The 19732-nt window shown below is 44.6% G+C and overlaps 1 long non-coding RNA gene across 1 annotated transcript; it reads right to left on the bottom strand.

Annotated features, from left to right (window-relative positions):
* Nucleotides 1-2818: 2818 nt before the first annotated feature.
* LOC127679816 (uncharacterized) lies at nt 2819-19102 on the bottom strand. Its single transcript, XR_007976909.1, has 3 exons — nt 18926-19102; nt 12984-13083; nt 2819-2952 (listed from the first exon to the last, which is right to left on the bottom strand). It is a non-coding gene; the product is annotated as an uncharacterized LOC127679816 (long non-coding RNA).
* Nucleotides 19103-19732: the final 630 nt, after the last annotated feature.

Raw genomic sequence — 19732 nt, forward strand, 5'->3', positions numbered from 1 at the left:
GGACACTGAAAGACAAATGATTAAGCACAGCGTCTCTGAAGCCAGCTAGGTCACCCTGCCACTCGCTGCAATTCCTCCTTGCTCATTTCTGTCAAGGGGAGGAGTCCACAGGGCTTTGTCACATGCCCCGTCTGTCTGTCTCTGCTGGTGGAGCTGCACCTCCTCCCCCACCCTGTAGATTTCAGGAAGGGCCAGCACAGCAATAGGTTCCCTCCACTCAGGCGGACATCAGAAGGGACAGGGGGAGAGCAGCAGCTAGACAAAGGCGAAATTACCCCCACATGACTGCCTGCCAAGAATGCTGGCCGCAGAAAGGCTTTGCTGAGGTTTGTATTTGAGGTAAGAAGGTCTCCGATCAGCAGGAAGAACCCCATCTTATTGTGCAGTGGACTTCAACTCCATAACCTCTGGCACTTTCCATGTACCACCGCTTCTTCCAGTATTTTCTGGGTTTGTCAGCATCTGTCTCTTCAGTTAGTATAATTTCCACTCATCAAGCTGATCAAGCAGTGCTAACCTTAGCATATCCCCTACAGCACACACACACACACACACACACACACACACACACACACACACACACACAAAGACCCATACAGACACAGGTACCACACATAGACATACAAACACTTATCATATCACACACGCACACACACACACACCACATCACATTTACCACATAAGGAGACGCATATACCACACTACACACACCCATAGACACACACACAATACCACACCACACATACAGACACAGATACATAAACATACAAACTACATATACACAACACATTATATACCCATACTAGACACACTCTCACACACAGATAACTGCATTATACATGCACACCTCATACAGATACCACCACATAACATGCAAACACACAGACAACTATACCATACCTTCCACACACACAATGTGGATTTTCTCCATATAACCCCACATAGAGAGAAAACCAAGCACCATACAGTACACATCAAACATACACACACACACATACACACATACACACTAAACACACCACACCACATATACACACACATGCACAATAAACAGCACACACCACAAACAGCATACATACCATAACACAGACACACATACAATATATATTGTATATGTATGTATGTGTACATATACACAAATAACCATACCACACACACAAACAGATACCATAAACAGATACCATATATACACATGTCAAACACATGTACCACACACACAAAATCATAACAAACAACACTTCCCACTTATATATTCTTGCCTTTCAGACAAGGCAAGTCTGTATATCTTGTCTTTCAGACAAGACAAGGTGCATATTTCAGGTTATGCTTATATACATGGAGGAAGATAACTCTTTCCCAAGTTTTCCTAAACTAAGTGTATGGGAATCAATTATAATCCATAAATCTTTCTGTTCCTATAAGGCTTAATGTGTACTTAGTGCTAGTATCCTACTTTGAGCCTGTCAGAGGAAAACAAAATCCCTGTGCAATTGTGATACCCTATAGCCGTGCCCCAACAAGGATGATATTCTGGGATAAATCAGCAAAAGCCCTGGCTGTTTCTGCAGTAATCCCATAGATCAACAGAAGAAACGGCTTGAAGTGGTTGGATAAATTCTTAGAATAAGCTGGCCAAGCCTTTTAGGATTCCTTCTTGATGTCTTTATATGTCAGCCTTTCACCTAGGAAGACTGCAGAATACCACCGGAGCCAGGGTGCTGTGCTGTTGGGACAGAGCATACAGCAGCCAGGCAATGTCTTTTGGATCACTGTTGGGAGGAAAATGGTCCAAAGCTGAGGAGGTATTTTAAGCAAGTTTCAACAGGACACACACAGTGACTGTTCTCACTGTTGAAAATATTGATGACAGCTAAATGACCCAGTGGGCCCGGTTAGCACCCACTCAGCTAGACGTTTGTTCAGTGGTCTCAATTCCAGAGGGCAAGTGGCAGCAGAGCTTCAGAGGAAGGAGTGGCCTGGCAGGCAAGGTTGGGCTTGGCCAGTAAGGTGGCTGGCAGTGAGAGCCCTGGCGTGCTCGTAAGTGTGGGATTTAGTGGGACTGTGTAGGCTGGACTGTGTAGGCTGGAATGAGTTCTCTGCAGGGATCTAACACCAGAGATGGAAATTAGGGCGGTGCTAGAGTGGCTCATGAGCTGGAAGTAGGGGTAGCAGCAACAGATCACTCTGACATCTTCCAGTCAGCACACTTCCTTTTGGAGTCTATATCTTTCTTGCTCAGAATCTTTATGTAACAAGAGAATGGAGGCTATGTTCTTGATCAGCAAAAGGAGATTAAGTAGCTGACAATTTTGCCCACTCAACATCCAGGACTGGGTGGTCCCATCCTTTGACACTCTGGTGAGGATTTCTCCCACTTAGGTCGTGTCATGACACGGAGGCAGAAGGAAAGCAGCAGTTTGGAGAAGGCAAAGGAGCATGCCACAGCCTTGCTTCATGACAGACCACACTCTCAACAACTAACTTTGTTTAGCCTTAATTGTCCCTTCGACCATAAATTCACACTGAGCTCCAGTTCTTAAAGTTTCTACGACCCCAACACTACCATATTGAGGATTAAGCCTTCAAATGGTCTTTGTGGGACAAACTATATCCAAGACACATCTAAATTCTACGAATAATAAAATATTTATAAAATTATTATCAGTGGAGACTATTTCAGACATGAACACTTTATCCATAAAATGCAGGGTGTATATTTTTAAATTGAGGTGGTTTATTTATACAAAATAAACTAAAGATTTTAATAAAGAGCAACCTACTGAAATTGACATATACTCACACAGCCTTGAAACTAGTAACACAATCAGGAAAATAAAACCAGCTGGGTATGGTGGCCCACTTCTGTAATCTCAGCCCTTCAGAGGTAGACATCGGAAGATCAGGAGTTCAAAGTTAGTCTTGGTTGTGCAGCGAGTTCAAGGCCAGCTTCACCTTAATGAGATTACATGTCAAAAGAAAATGAGTAAACAAATGGTAAAAAAGGAAGAGAAATAAATAAGAAGAAAGAAAAGATAATGTGTCTACTCATTAGTCTAAGAAGTTTCTAGCCTGAGCACTTGACCTTCCTGCCTTTGTCACTTCCTGCCCTGTCCCCTCTTCTCCAGCCAACCATTAGTCAGCCTTCTGCAGTAGTCACATGCATTCATTAGGATTTGATGGTCATGGAGTTGATGGTCATAGATTTGATGGTCATGGAATTGATAGCCATGGATTTGATGGCCATGGATTTGAACACCATATACTTTTTAATTTTTCAGTTTGTTTTCTTCAACTCATCATGTCTCTTTTGAGATTCACCAATGTGTGTTCTATATTTAAAGAGATGCCAAGGATTTGATGGCTGTTGTGGATGGGCCTGGTGCTGTTCTTGTGAACCAATTCCTAATTGTGCGCGTGCACGCACATGCACACTTTCCAGTCAATTTTTTGTGGACTTTTATCTCTGGGTTTTGAATGCTACAAACAAAACTCATTAAACATTCATTCATAAATCCTTAGGAAGATTTCTGTTTTCTTTTGTTGTTGTTGTTGTTGTTAGGAAAATATCTAGAGATGGAAAGCCTGCATCAATGGGTAGTTAAACACTCAAGCTTTTCGGAAATCGTGAATTGTTCTTCACATGGTCATAGCTTTTTAGGATCATATACTATGGGCATGGGACAGTCCTGGTTCCTCTGTACTATCACCAACACTTGGTAATTTTTACTGTTCTATATTTTTTAAAACTTACTTTCATTGTCTGTGTATTAGTGTTTTGGCCACATGTTTGTATTTACGCTACACATATGGCTGATGGCTACAGAGGACTGAGAAAGGTATTGGATCCTGTGGAACTGTAGTTACAGAAGAGTGACTGTGAGCCACCATGTGGGTGCTGGAAATGGAACTTGGGTCCTCTTAGGTGTTAAACTATCACTCCAATCCCATCGTTTACAGTTCTAATAGATGTGCTATGGTATGTTGGTTCTCCCTAATGGTTAGTGATTAATAATGTCATCTTATTAGCATAAATACCCTTGTTATCTTGGGATAAGCATCTTTTCTCTTGTGTATACTACTTCTTTTTCTTTTTTGGTATGTATTCAAAATTTTCATCTACTGTTCCTAATTACTCATTACTGAGTGTTGGGGGATTTATAAAATGTATTTGGGTACTAGTGTTGTGCTCTATGGTTGAAATACAAAGAAAATTAAGAACTAAACCTTGCAAAGGACTAAGAACTAAACCAGTTCTTTGGGGAAATGGTGGTCCAGTGAAAGTCTTAAAGTTTAGTCAACATCCACCTAGTCTGATAAAAAGGTGTTTGTTGAACAGTTTAGAATTTTACTGAATAGAACAAAATCTGATGAAACATAGATGGTAGCCTTTAAATGGATTTTTTGATATTATGCACAAAATCACAGCAATATAAATGTTGTCTTTTGATCCTGACGAATAAGTACGAAGTTGCCATGTTTAGGATCACTCCATCCTCCAAGCCATAATTTCTTTGAACTCATGTCTTCATCTGTACATCTGTTCTTGACGTTAGTAAATTAGTTAAAATATACTAAATAGTAGAGTATATGGTCCATAATAACAGATCAAATCAGATAGTGGCTGTGAGCCACCCATGACCCATGTTTTATTTCCTACAGCTTTGGTGGCCCACAGCCAACAACAGTCAGGAAAGATTCTATGGAGATTTCAGAAACAAACTGCTCCTAAGATAAAATTGCACAGTGTTCAGAGAAGGATGGGGAGAACCCATAGTGCATTGCTCCTCCCTGCTCAGGCATAAGTCCATTCTCTCTCTTAGTCTCCCAAGTGAGTGGGCATATATCTCCACAGGTGAGTGGCATTCTATCACTGTTAATTTGCAGGAGCAGGTCTGTGTATCCATGTGTATCACAACCCAAGACCCCATGCATGTCTGATGATCATATTGAGCTACACACACACACACATGCACACATGTATACATGTGCCACATGTGTGTGCATGTGCAATGAAGTTGCACAGTTGGAGACTAGCTACAAAGGAAGACTGAATAACAGTAAAAGCATGCTATAATTAAGTTGCAGCATCAGTACTTTTTTTTTTTTGACATTGGGGTCATTTGTAAGAAAAACTAAGGTTACTTAAATTTGAGCATTTCAATATCATTATAGTTTATCTGAAATCTGAGATGTCTCCTGGGAGACTCAGGGACTGGGAGGACATAGAGTGTAAACACACTGTACAGAGGGTTGACTCATGCATGAGCAGAAGTGACCTCTGCAGGCTCTCCCTATCCTCAGAACAGTGTGCAATGTCATCTTAGGAGTTGTAGAATCTTTCCTTACTGCTGTTGACTGTGGGTCACTGAAGCTGTAGTGAGGGAAACATGGATCCAGGAAACAATCTGATTTGATTTGTTATTATGGACCATGGATTCTACTAGTCAGTATAATTTAACTAATTTACTAATGTCAAGAACAGATGTACAGATGAGGATGTGAATGCAAAGAGAACAACTCTCGTATCCATGGCCACAAAGCCAGGTAAAAGCAAGAGGCTATCTGAATCAGTTGATTACTATAATCCCAGGTCCACAGACAGACCCTGTTCAAGTCTGCTTCCACAACCTGCTCTGCCGGGATGTGACAGCAAGCCAACCTCTTGCTCAGAAGTGCCTGAGAAACTCCCAACCTCTTTAGCTTTAAGCTTCTGCATGCTTCACTTGAGTTTTCAGTCAAAGGCCTGCCCCGGATTTCACAAAACAAAAGGCCACTTTCATGAACTGACTGTTGGCAACTGGAAAACACTGCAGCTTCCCACTGAGCCCAGCCTGTCGTCAGGGCTCAATTGTGGACACTCCAGTGCCAGCCCCACACCAAAACACTTTCAGTCACAGCAAACAAGGGCACAGAAAAGGGAAGGTTTCTTTTTTTCTTCCCGTTCCAGATCAGATAACGCTGCCCGATTAGTTCCTCTACTGAGAATTCACACCACATGTACCCACATGCCAGGCTTTTGCTACCAGGCCACCACCTATATTGCTTCCTGCATAGTCAGTAATATTCCGTCTCATGCTTTCTCTTCTCCACCTCTCTTTCCGGTTCCTTCCCTTGAAGTAGTACAAATGCTTGCAAAGAAAATGTGTCAACAGGTGAAATTTATAGGTGTTTCTGGCCCATTCAGAAACATGAACTGCAGGCATCCCAAAAGGAAAGATAGCATCCCTCAGCCACACAGAGCTCTCTAACAGGCCTGATTCATTCACAGTGGAGCTGGCTAAAGAAACCAGTTATCTTTTTTTTTTTCAAAAATCAAAGTGAGGGGTTTCCCTTTGGGAGGGGTACTTTGATGGATGTCTGTTGGGATTGTTTAGTTGCAGCCATGGGGGCAAAAAAACCCAACCCAAACTGGCTTAATCACAAAAGGGATTTATTGACTCACAAAAGCTGAGAGGAGTAGGTGAGCTCTGGCACAGTACCATTCAGGCTCTGCACATCAGTACCACCTGGCCGTTTTTGCATTGTGTCAAAGTCTTCGATTGTGTTGACTTCAGCATGCAATCTTACATGCACCAAAAGTGTCTCTTGAGAACCAGAGCATTGTCTTACGTTTAGTCTCAGTCGCCTCCTTTCTGATTACGTAGTAAAGAAAGTCCCTGAGTCTTACTGATGTAAGGCCTCTGTTCTTTATGGTTTATGCTGATGACTGAGACCTGGGGTACAAGCACTACCTTAGGGCTAGGTGTGGAGAGAGTTTAATGGCACTCCATGACAACTAGGAGGACTCCGACCATGAAAATCTAGGACCTGCTAGGAACCCCTCAGTCAAGGATGATGGAGACAGGTGTGTACCAGGAGCTCAATCGTGAGCCAGCCTAGCAGAGCGAACTTCCCATTGAGAGAGGGACCTTCTCAAGGAAATAAGGGGGTGGGATAAGGGGGTGGGATTGAAAGGCACCAAATGCATAAAGCTCATGGTGCGCGCGCGCGCACAGACACGCGCGCGCGCGCACACACACACACACACACATACATACACACACACACACACACACACACACACACACACACGTGAAATAAATAAATAAAGCAAGCAAGCAAGAAACAAACAAAGAAAAAAATGATAAAAACCTTGAAACTATGGATGACTTTAATAGTATTTTGATGGCATTTTGGTCCCCAGGCTAAAGAAGGGACTTATCACATCCTTGCGTCTGGTCGTGCTCTTTGTCCATTTGTCCTTCTAAATCAATGTCTGTGTCCAGGTCACTTATTTCTGCTGCAAAGTTTTGATTCAAATGTTCACCCTTTGAACCAGTGAACAACTGTTCTGGCTTCACGCTTCCTTTCTGAACACATCTCACTGTTTATTGTGTATCGGACTCTCTGCTAAGTCTATGACTTCATTTACTCCTCATTCCTCACCGATGACACAGAGATTATTCTTAGTCCCATTGTTTCAAGGGTGAAACCTAGACCTAAAAATGTTTAGACATGTGACTCACTTTCACACAGTTAGAACCAGAGGTCTTAAAATCCTTACAACACAAATGAGACAAAGGCTTTCCGCTGTTCACCCCAGTAAAGCACAGGAAGGCCTACCTATAAATAGTGTGTGAAATGTTATATTGTCCATGGTATCGAGCTAAGTAAGGGAAAGTAAGGAAGCAGGATAGAGAGAGCAGTCATTTCTCTGACTGAGGTGGTGGCAAAGTAGGCGTTACAGTCCCTGGAGCAGCTTCAGCTAAGGTTCATGAAAAGGTGTCCCAGGTGGATGGTGTGTGTTGACCATGCATCCCAAGGACTGGCCTGTGTGAGTTGTACACCCCAGTGACAGGCATGTCAGTCAGAGGTACAGAGTAAAGCCCTGTCTCTAGAAAGAGAAGGAAGAGGAGGAACGAGAGGAGGATGAGGAGGGGGAGGAGGAGGAGGAGGAAGAGGAGGAAGAGGAGGAGGGGAAGGAGGAAGAGGAGGAAGAGGAAGAGGAGGATGAGGAGGAGGGGAAGGAAGAGGAGAGGAGGAGGAAAAGGAAAGGAAAGGAAAAGGAAAGAAGAGAAGAGAAGAGAAGAGAAGAGAAGAGAAGAGAAGAGAAGAAAAGAGAAGGGAATTTCTATTCCAACTGTGTTTGAGGAGGAGAAAGTGTTTAGCCCAGCTAATCCATGGTGGGAAATGTAATGACCAAACAGGACAGAGCTGATATACCAAGTGCCAGACATAGTCTTGATTCTATTTATTAATGATCACGTCACTACATCACTAATTTTATTATTATGTTGTTCCTATTAATTTTAATTTCTTGAACCAAATGAATTAAAATACTTCATTATTGCTTTTATTTTAGCCAAAGTTAAGTTCACTTTACAGATATCAGAGCAGCAGGTGAGCTTTTTAGCAAGCTAAGGAGCTGTGGCAAGAGAGTATAGAGGTAGAGATGGCGCAGTGATTAAGAGCATGTACATGTCACGCAGAGGACCCAAGTTTGGTTCTGAGCATCCAGAGAGTGGACTATTGCCGTTACAGACCTGCCTGTGTTGTATCGGGAGGGTTGTGCAGTTTGGATCTCTGAGCTAGTAAAGCTGTCGGGTGGTCAGAGCTTAGCGTGCTGCTCTGTGGGGAAGACAAGAGTGGCAGAATAATGAGAGGCCAGAACCTCTAAAGTAAAACCTTTGTTTTGTTGGGACAATTGATACTCATCACCAGGGGATTAAGAACCAGTCTTGGTTAAGAAAAGATCAAGCTGGGTCTGGGGCACATTGTTTTCCATCACAGCACTTGGGAAGCAGAGGCAGGACTTCAAGACCAACCTGGTCAACAAATCAAGTTCCAGGACAGCTAGGGCTACCGAGAGAAACCCTGCCTCAAACAAACAAGCAAACAGAAACATCCTTGAGGCAAAATCTTCCAGAGAACTGTTTACTCAAGGTCAGCATTCGGAAGCTGTGATCTAGAAGGAGCTAAGGCTTTACCGTGTCCTGCAGCCAAAGTTGATGGTGTATAAGAATCACCCAGGTGGTATTTTGAAGGTGTGGAAGGGTCACGGAGAGTCACTAAGACACGCTACTGTGAATGGCTGGGAAAAGCCATTGCTGAAGAAGGTATACCTTCAGTTGTAGCATTAGGTCCAGGCCTGAAGGTGTCATGCAGAGAAGGTGAGACTTTGCACCTTGTGGCAAGATCAGAGTTCTAAAAGAAAGCCCAGGCCATGTGTAAGGGTGCAGCCTTAGTTGTGGAGATCCCAGTACATTGGAAATCAGGACTATGGGATGACAACTACTACCACCAACTGCAGCCACTGTGGTGTGGAGCCAACTTGGCCTTACGAAATGTGCCTATGTGTACTGTGACAAGCTCTTTGCAACCTAGAAGGTCATGACTTCTAGAACTATAACAGATCTTTACGCTATCGGACTTCAGTTTTTCTTTGGTCTGATTCTGACTGTGCTCTGATTGTTCTATTTTAGAATAAGAAAGTATTTAAAGTAGTTTTGCTTTTACAAGAGCCCAGAGTTGAGAGACTTCAGCGATTTGGAGAGACTTTGGATATTTTAGAGTGAATGGATGTTTTAGAGAGGCTTGAACTTTGAAACGAAAACTGATGTTTTAAATAGCCTGAACCTTTAAAAGGTTTAAATTTTTTTAAAGACTATGGAAGTTTCAAAAGTTGGAATGTTTTATATCATGTTGATATTAACATGTGATTTTGTGGATGAACAATAAAGGAAAGGTTATAGTTTAATAAGTAGCATGTTTTTGTGGCAAGTTGACATGGGATCAATTTTACTGGTTCTTTCTGTCAACTTGACCCAAACCTAGACAATCAGGATGAGGGAAGTTATGATGAAGGAAATGCCTACATAAGATGAGGTGTAGGCAAATCTGTGGGGTGGTGTTGTTAAAGAAACTCACCAGAGATGAGGACTCAGACACAGCTTACAGGCAACTGAGTCTTCATTCCTACTGGATGGAAAAATACTGGGGTATTCAGAACCCAAGTGCATCGCCAAATATTTAGAGTAAGGGGCTTTCAAAGCAAAAAAGCCACATTCTAGCATCTATCTCAGAAGTGGTGGGTGGAGGTTTTGTGCAAGCAAGCCATTTAGTAGAAGCTAGATAAGTTATCTAGGGCATCTTGAATAGAGTTGGGTAGTTTTCCACCCACTTTTCCATCAAGGGGATCAAATTTTAGTTAAAACTAAAATGGCCCTAGCAGGTAGGTAAGATGGAGGAAGCTCTGCATTGCCTGCCCTGTCACATTGTCCTGATGAGTGACGGATGTGGAGCCAGTTGTGGTGGGCACACCTTTAATCTCAGCACTCAGGAGGCAGAGGCAGGCAGGTCTTTGTGAGTTCAAGGCCAACCTGGTCTACAAAGAGAGTTCTAGGACAGTCAAGGCTACACTGTCTTGAAAAATCCCAGATAGATAGATAGATAGATAGATAGATAGATAGATAGATAGATACTACTACTGGTTATTATTGTTGTTGTTGTTGTTGTTGCTGCTGCTGCTGCTATTGTTGTTATTGTTGATGTGGGAAGGCCCAGCTCATTTTGGGTGGTACCACCACTGGCAGGGGATCCTGGGCAGTATAAGAAAGTGAGCTAAGCAAGCTGTAAGAAGCAAGCTGGTCAGCAGCCCTCACTTCCCACGGCCTCTGCATCAGCTCCTGACTCTCCATTCCTACTTGAGGTCCTGTCCCATTGCCCTCGGTGATGGGAGTAAGAGATGAAGTGTATCTTTTCCTCCCTAATTACTTTTGGTCATGGCGTTTTACAATAGCGATAGGAATGGATACATTATTCTCCATCGTGAAAGGAGCCAATTCAAGGCAGATTAGAATATATCAAGGCAGGCTTATTGGGAAGTATGTTTACTGGTCCCAAGGCAGTAAGTAGGTCAGGGAAGTTGTCACTGGGAGAGAAACAGAGGGTAGGAGGGAGCCCGTGCAGGGGGAGAGAGAGAAAGAGAGAGAGGAGAGAGATAGGGATTATATAGGAAAGAACCCCTGGGGGAAGCAGGGACTGAGGGATGCTGGGAGAACCTAGAGGCCAGGTCCCCTTTGGTTAAACATGTACCTCAGCTCCTTGTCCCAGGTCTGAAACCCTCCAAGGAACAATACTAAAGATTCTAAGAGCGTTTAAAGTCACAGTCTGCCAGACTCTAGCCTGCCAAAGGGCTACTAATAGACAGAAACTCCCCCTCTCCCCAGAGACCTCGAAGGAGGACTTTTCACTCTGCCTCTTGGGCCTGACCTCTGCTCAGAACCCACGGCTGCTTGTCCGTAAATGACTCTTTTAATAAATTTCTTACCCAAAACCATAACCAGCCTCAGTGTCTCTCTTGAACCCCAGACCAGAAACTTTTCAGCAGAAAGTGCAGAAAATGCTGCAAATGTGGCCCCTTGGTCCTTTTATAAGGCCACCAACTCCACCCATGACACATGGGAGCAGTTTTGTGACAACGATCTCATGGAGGAGGCCCCACACCTTAATTTCTCAGAACCTCAGGGGATATGATTTCGACATATGCATTTTGGAGGAACACTGACTTTCAGGCCAGAAGATAAATATCCCACGGGTTATATGGATATGCATATCCCAAGGGTTATATGGATATGCGTATCCCATGGGTTATATGGATATGCGTATTCCATGGGTTATATGGATATGCATATCCCATGGGTTATATAGATATGCATATCCCATGGGTTATATGGATATGCATGTGTAAACACAGGGCAAAGGCTACAGAAGGAAACTGGGCAGAAACAGAGGTGGTTTTGTATTATATCATCTGCACCACCTTATCACTTTATAATATGCAGGTGCTATTTGCTGGCTATTGATAAAAGGCCTAGCGATTAGCTGCTGACAGCTCTAAGTGCTTTCTTTGCCCCTGCCCCTGCCCCTGCCCTCACTCCTTGTCTGTTAGCTCCTGTCTGCACCTGTGTTGTTTCCAGCCCTTCTCTCATGGTTGTTCCTCCTCCTCCACATATCTTCCAGCGTGAGCACTGCTATCCACAGGGCCTGCAGAAGGGCAGCATCCTCTCCCAGAAATATACGTGGAGTTGGCTATACAGAGTCTCAGTGTGTGTCAGTGTAAAAGAACTCTCATTTCAGTTTAGAAAAAATAAGAGAAAAGAAATGCCAATGGCATCTTGTGTTTTACGGGGCAGAGTCTGAGCAGTAGAGTTGGGACTTGCCCTGGCCACATGCACAGACCGGTCAGGAAGATTCCATAATCACTGTGCCTACCTGAAGATGCTTTGCCAAAGCAGGTCTGATGGTTTAACCAGCCCTGTTGACAAACACGAACTTCAGGACATTGGTCTAGTTCTTCAACGCACACCAGGCGCCTGCTGTGCGCATGGTCATAAGTGAGGTGTGGTAAAGGCAGGCCGTGATGTTCATCCTTCCAAGGGATATGTGGGCTAGTGAGGGTGTGCTGTGGGGTGGAAGCTGTCTCCTGCCTCCTAGCCTCTTCTGAGGGTCTACTTTTACTGCTCTGTAGACAACCCTTTGCAGAAATAAATTTCATTATAATTTTATATTATTGCCTCAGATTACCCATGAGACCATTCACTCCATAATGGCAGCTACTCCGTCTCTCTTTTGGTCTCTTTTCTATAGTTTCCAGCACAGTCCTTGGCCCAAAAATGTACTTAGCATGTGAGTTGAATGAATGATCACTAAATTATGTGTATATGCAAATACTTATATGTACAGGCTCTATGTATACAAACACAAACAAAATCCGCTAGCGTAACTGGTATCATTTAATAGAAGCTACCACTTCAGAACCAACAGCTATTTCAAGGCCTTGTCATGATTTAAATATGACTGGCATTTCAGTGTTTAGGTAGCTGCGTGGCCGGTCACATCGACCTTCACAGAGGACACCTGAGTCTTCTCACAGCGCCGGGTCCAACTCCCACCAACAGGCAGCCCTTGGGCTTCCGGTGTGCTCGGTCCGACTGCGCTCTGACCTTTGGTGCTGCTCAGCTCGCCGACTGGTTTAAACCTCATTACTCCGCTGAAGACCTTGCCTCCATAGCTGCTTCCGTCATGCCCCACAGACCTCACCTCCTGAGTCACAGAGAAAAATTAGGTCATTCATCAGTGTGTCTTCTGGTAACTTCTTGCTCGCTCTGCAGTTTAGCTACATCACATCATGCTTCTAGCTGGGAAAGAAAGACCTGCCTTCCTTCCGCAAGCCCCATTCAGGGGCTCCTCTATTACCTCCTGCCCCCTTCACCCCACATCCCCCTCAAGAGACTCCCTAATTCCTTAATTTGATTCTTACTAAGGATACCCCATGGGGCATCTTTCTCTACCATTACTTTCCCTGTGGTCCCTTAACAACCTGCTGGTCTGTCTCCTCTTCATTCCATTTCCTGATTCCCCCTCCTATGGTGTGCACACCAGTCATTCCTTTGAAATGGAGCTAGGTACCACTCACGCTGTGTGTGTGTGGGGGGGAGGGGCTGGATGCCATCTACTCTGCAAGGCTGGAGAGCCAATCCTTTTACTCTGGGATAATTTTCAAAAAAATCCCATCCGGATGAGAGCGGATAGAGTCCTGTTAAGGGCTTTCGTCTTCCTTTCTCCCCTTCCTCTGTTTTCTTCTCTTCTACGTGGAAGTAAATGGTGTGTACACTGAAGTATTCACACTCTGCATATGACAGGAGGCAGGACAAAGTGTGGCAACAGCTTGGCCCCCTCTGGGGTCACCCCTCTCTTCCTTAGTTCACTGACACGTCCCCGCCCTCCGGGCGTTCTCTTGCACCGTGACCTCTGTGTAGCCTGAGTCAGCATTTGCTCTGTCCTATCCTGTCCTTTGACTGTCTGGCGTGCACTGGGTTTCATAACCACCCCCAGTCCCCTTCCCCCAGCCCCAAGCTTCTCTTTCAGTACCAGCTTCTCTTCCACCCCTCTTTGGCTGCCTCCTGTGCTGCCTCCTGGGAGTGCTGTGTCTGGGGCGTTCACCTCTGCCTCCCACTTCTCTCCAGCATTACAGCTTTCTCTGGCCACTTGCTGTCACGTGCGCTTTGTACGCATCTTCCTCACTGTGCATGCTGTCCCTGACTTGCACTAGCGTCACCCTGTAGGTTTCCCAGAGCAATTGTGTCTGAGACATCCAGGCCTAACCCTTACCCTAACCCTAACCCTAACCCTAACCCTAACCCTAACCATGGCTTTATTCCAAGTTGGAGTACATCTTGATTTTACTAAATGTAGATAGTTGGTTTTGCTTTGTCTTGTTGCCATAGCTGTTTCTGAGAACCATCCTCCTTTGAGGAGATTTTTTTTTCAACACATCTTCTCAGGGCTTTAAGGATCTCAGGATGTTTTCATGGTCTTCAGTCCTTTGGTTGCAGAGGCAAGCAGGCACTTCTCAGATCCAGAGGCCTGGAGGGGGCCTGTGGGGGGTCGGGGAGGGGTGTCCCAGCACCGCATCTCCTTAGATGTGATCAGATGGCTGTCACCCTTCTCCCGAGGCCTTCAGCAAGCTTGTTCCCATCTAACCAGTTGCTACCTGTGCTCAGACAGCCAGGCTCGAACTCCAACTGTAACCATTTCTTTTGTAAGTTCCGAAGAGCCTACACTCTTTGATTTGCAGCTCCTTCCTCCTGTGGACCTCCCTCACCTGCTACTTCCTTTATTGCCCCTCTCGCTTCCTCTTTTCAGTCAAAGCACCCTCCGCTCCCCTCCCTACCTCTTAAAAGACTCTCAGACAACACTTCAACTCCACCTAAGTCGGGGCCCTTTTCTCAGGTCTCCTGGCAATTCTGTGAACATCTTTCTGCACTACAGAGCAGTGTGCAGCAGTTTGGGGGTTCACAGAGAAAATGCCTTTGGGGGTGCCCTTTGTGTGTGCAGTACACGCCCAACTCTTGCCTACTCGGCTACGTGGTTCTGTGATATTTTCTCGGGTTTTATCATGGTCATACAATGTTGCCTTCAAATGTATCTATAGGCAGATAGTTCCAGTCTTAGGATAACCCAACTTAAAAAAATTTAACGTGGTAGAAAATGTCACATATTCAGTGGAGATCGTGCATCAGATCAGCTTTTTCCCCTGCAAACAGAAGCATGGTAATGTACTGTAAGAAACACTGGGCAAAGCAGTGAGCTGGAGCCCGGCGTCGGCCACCAGATCGCAAGGATTGGCCAGGGATCCTCTTCTAGGTGGGTCACCGGTGATCCATGCGTGGGTGTGGGAAATGCACTTTCAACTACTGTGGTTTCATCCAGCACCAGCAGTGTTGCCAGTTGGGTATCTGTATACATAGACTTTGATTTCAATGTTCATTTTCGAAGTTCGAGTTCCCACACAGGTATTTATTCCAAATCTACTTTGGCAATGTGTTTCCTCGGTGGTGAATTTTTGGGTTTAACTACACAAGAAAATAACAATTCTCTCCCCCCCCCCAATACTCTCTTCTCTCTGGGTGACAGAGGAGAGCGACTCAGAGGAAGGGTAAATGTGTGGTGACAGTCTGTTGTACCCCCTATTTCCACTCTCCTGAAAAGGAAGCCTAGTATGGTGACTTGTTTGCCATCCCTGTTTCTCGTCCATGTCTCCTCTTTCCTCGCTGGTTTCCTTGGCCGTGCTGTTGTTCTTGGCCCCTCCCCGGAGCTTGTGTTCATCGGCTGTTACTGAAACAAGTACCAGAAGAAGCAAGGTTCTAAGAGAAGGATTCACAGTGGCTCACGCTTGTGTGTTATTTGCTGGCTCCTGTTGAGCGGTAGTCCAGCCGTGGGTGATATAGGAGCTGGCTGAACCAAACACATTCACACATTCATGCTATTGACAGAGGTGGACGGGGTCCTAGTGTCTCCTTCAAGACCAATCTTCCAGGGACCAGAAGGTGTCCTACTAGACCCAGCATCATAAGGGCTATGCCATCTTTCTGTTCCCAATCTGGGAACCAAGCCTTCAACACATGGGCCTTCGGGAGATAGAAAGGAAGCATCTAGCAAATATATTCACATTTAGCATACATCCTGTGTTCCCCCTCTGCCTTTCTTTTTTCTTTTTATTTAAATGATTTAAAATTCATCCAGGGTGTTCTGATCATGATTTCCTCTTCCATTTCCTCTCACAACCTCCCCTCCTCCTCACCCATACAACGCTCTCGTTAGAAAACAAATATGCAAATGAAAAAGCAACAAATCAGAATAAATAAATAAACAGCAAAAAAATCCCACACAGGAAACAGACATACACACACAACCCATAAAAACACAAAATCATAATATGTAAGCAAAGCACTGTGAGAGGAAAATTCTACAGAACCACCAGGGAGTTGATTTTATGTTGGGCATCTACTGTCTACTGCTGTGCATGAGGCCTACTGATGTGTTTATAAAAAGATAAAGAATTAGAGGTTATGTTTTAAGGATGGATGTGTGGTGAGGTATGGGGGTAAAGGAGTGTCTCAGGGGCCCATGCTGAGACATCCCTTCCCCTTGAGGGACCAGCCACAAGATGGTATAGTATAGAATAGAGCTTATTCAGGGCATGGGAGGGGGTGTTAAAGAGGGTAGTGGAGGCAGAGAAAAGGACAGAGAGAGAGAGAGAGAGAGAGAGAGAGAGAGAGAGAGAGAGTAGAGGAGAAGAATAGAGGTCGGCCATGAGCTTGTAGAGAGAGAGGGGAGGAAGGGAATGGGGAAAGAGGGGGGCAAGAGAACAAAAGAGCAAGAGAGAGGAGGGGACAAGCACCCCCTTTTATAGTGGGTCAGGCCTAGCTGGCTGTTGCCATAACTGTGGGGTGGAGCTTAGACAGAAAGCTAACACCTACTCCTTAGTGTGGTTAATACACTCGGTGAGACTCCACTGGAGAAAATGGATTCTTCCTTTTCAAGTGGTTGTCAATTGGAGATGGCTAGGGAAGGGAGATCTTGTCCATATTCCTCTCTCAGGGCTGGGACCCCGTCTGGCTTGACCTGTGCAGGCCCTGGGCATGCTGCCACAGCCTCTGTGAGTTTATGTGAGCATCAGTCCTCTCATGAGTGGAAGACACTGTTTCCTTGGTGCCATCTCTGGCTGTGAGAATCTCTTAGCCTCCTCTGCTTTTCTTCTGTTGCAATCTTATCTACTCTGATGATTTAAACTCTCATCTGGAGGGGCTGAACTCCAGACTCATGCTCTTAGCATAAAACAGTAAAAGTAAAAATGTTCCTTTAATAGTTTTTAAGCCCCTTTACTTGCTCTCTTGGTTTATAATGTTAACATTATACTTATACTTACATCGGAGAGCTATATTTTAATTTGTCCATATCATATATGTCAATAGTCCATTCTGGTTTAGTATTTAGCATATTAAATGATGTTATTACAGATGCACTCCCAAAACAATCGAACTTGATTTAGTTGGGTTGTCTAATTTACTCAAGAGGAGAGGTAAACCAGCGAAATACATTTATCTCTGTGACAAATTATACTAATGAAACCCCAATTTGGAGAATTAAGGTTAAGAACACAGATCTAAGCACTGTTAATAGCCACGTCCACTGCCTACCACTTAGAGTACCAAAAGGGTTTGTTGAGAGCACTTGTGCAGTGAATAAAATCGCACTTCTAGCTCATACCTTTGGAAACGTAAAATAACACACCACACCGTAAGTATATGCTTGGCAACGAGCAGACCATTTTCCAATAGCTCTTATCGACAGCTCCCACTGTCCAGTCTAGGAAAACCAAGCTCAGTGAGATGGGTTAATGCATTGCCACTGAAATGCTCAGGCTTCTCTGTGTGCAAGTCTGTACTCTTTGGGGGAGGGCGGTATTGGGCTATCATTACACACTAGGACGCTGTAGTTTTAGTACTTCCCCTTAGTGGAGTTCCTTGATCTGACTGGAATATTTTGTGTCTTTATCATAAGGAGTGAGAGTAGTTCTTCCGTATTAAATCTCATCCTAGAAATCATGTCTTTTATTTTGTCCTTTGTACGTTTCAGAATACCTATGTATAATTATATCTGTTTCACACACATATTTCTCCTGCCTTAAAATTTCTTCAGGAAAGGATCTTGACTATTTGCATTGCTCTGTGTCTGTGGAAATTAATGTACTCTGTAGAGTAAAATATGACAAGATTTAGGGCCAAATCTGCTGTGGATTGTCAGGTTTCCTTTCACTGGCTTTTTTTCTTATAGCTTCCAAGACTATGACTCCATTTGAAACACACTTAACACAATGATGTATTTGTAAGGAAACCAACAACTGATGGCTGAGACTTCCTCTTCAAAAGTAGGAGATGATGTTTTGTCCATTAGGCACAATACACAGCCTGAGAGTTCCCAGACAGGTACAAATATTTTGTATACAGTCTGCCTTGCATATTCCAATTGTACATATTCTACTACAGAGCTTGGCATAAAAATCATAATTAAAATGAATAGTGAGATCATGCCCCTCTTTCTATTAACATATGAGCCCTGGAAGGCAGAAAACCAATACCATGTCTCCACTCCTGTCTGCTCTTACCTTGATCTTGGTTTAAGCCTGGAATTATCCTCCTCTTGGCATCATGATATGAGCAAGTCATGTATCTTGTTCTGCCCTGACTCTTTCATCTTGAAAATGGTGCTAGTGATGGTAGTGTGTTTGGGAAGGATATTAGACTAGACTAGCTATCTTCCAGATTATTTGTGAAAATATAATGTGTATGAAGTGTCTGCCACTAATGTGTCTGACACATTATCCAACGTTAAGTGTGTAAATACCATGGGAGTACAGAAAGGAAAAAAAAAATGATTTCCAGGTTGGCTGTTCACCAAGGACACCCAGAGAGACTGTATGGTCTTAGAGCATCTGAGTGGTAGCACATATTTGAAATCGAAAGCACCACCCCACCCCCAGATGGTCTCTGCTTCCACCTACTGTAGCGACATCCACACTTCCCATGTAAACTTTACTCACACCTCTTACAAAGACAGCATGCCATCCTGAACCCGGAAGCCGAGCTGGGCTTTCCAGAAGTCGTCAGGCTTGAGGAGTGGGAGGCACTGAGGCTTGCTCAAGGGGAACAGGGTGAATTGATGCCAGACGGTGGCAGGTGGCTATTTTCACTTAGCAGTTAGTGGCAAATGAAAGAGGTGTGTGGGTATCTTTCTCCCCAGAGGCCATTCGTTTCCCTCCAGCTGTAAGAGCAATGGGCTGATGTGAAGCAGGACCAAAATGTTCAGCCCAGCTCCCCCGAGTTTATCTGAATACCAGGGCATAAGCACCGATCAGTGTTGACGAAGCTCCGCCGGCTGTGAAGGCCGAAGGGGAGACTTGGAGCTGAGTACGGAGGACAGTGACGTTGCTTAAATGTGCGCAGGTCTGGACTGGCTCTTGGACTGCGCATGTCTTCTTAATCTTCAACCAGGACTGAGACAAGTCTCCACGACACAGGTAAAGGAAGTGTCTGACTGACCCCAACTCACGTTCATCTAGTAAACAGGACCGATGAGCCTCCTGACTGCAGTGCAGGGCCGCAGAGCCAGGCTTCCCTAAAGGCCGCCCTCCTCACCCCACCTCTGAATCAATATTAATTCAGGCTCAGTCTGCCTTGTCCTCACACTCCCTCTCCCACTTCCTTCTCTGTCGCCTACACCTTCCAACTCCCGCCCAACTAAATCAAACCATTAACAGGACTTTTATCTACCAGAAGTTCAGTGCTGTGGCACGTAGTGAGCAGGGGACACTGACCCTTCGTCCTAAGTTGAGGTCTAAAGCAGAAAA

Source organism: Apodemus sylvaticus, chromosome 3, assembly GCF_947179515.1.
Source record: "Apodemus sylvaticus chromosome 3, mApoSyl1.1, whole genome shotgun sequence".
Classification (NCBI taxonomy): Eukaryota; Metazoa; Chordata; class Mammalia; order Rodentia; family Muridae; genus Apodemus; species Apodemus sylvaticus.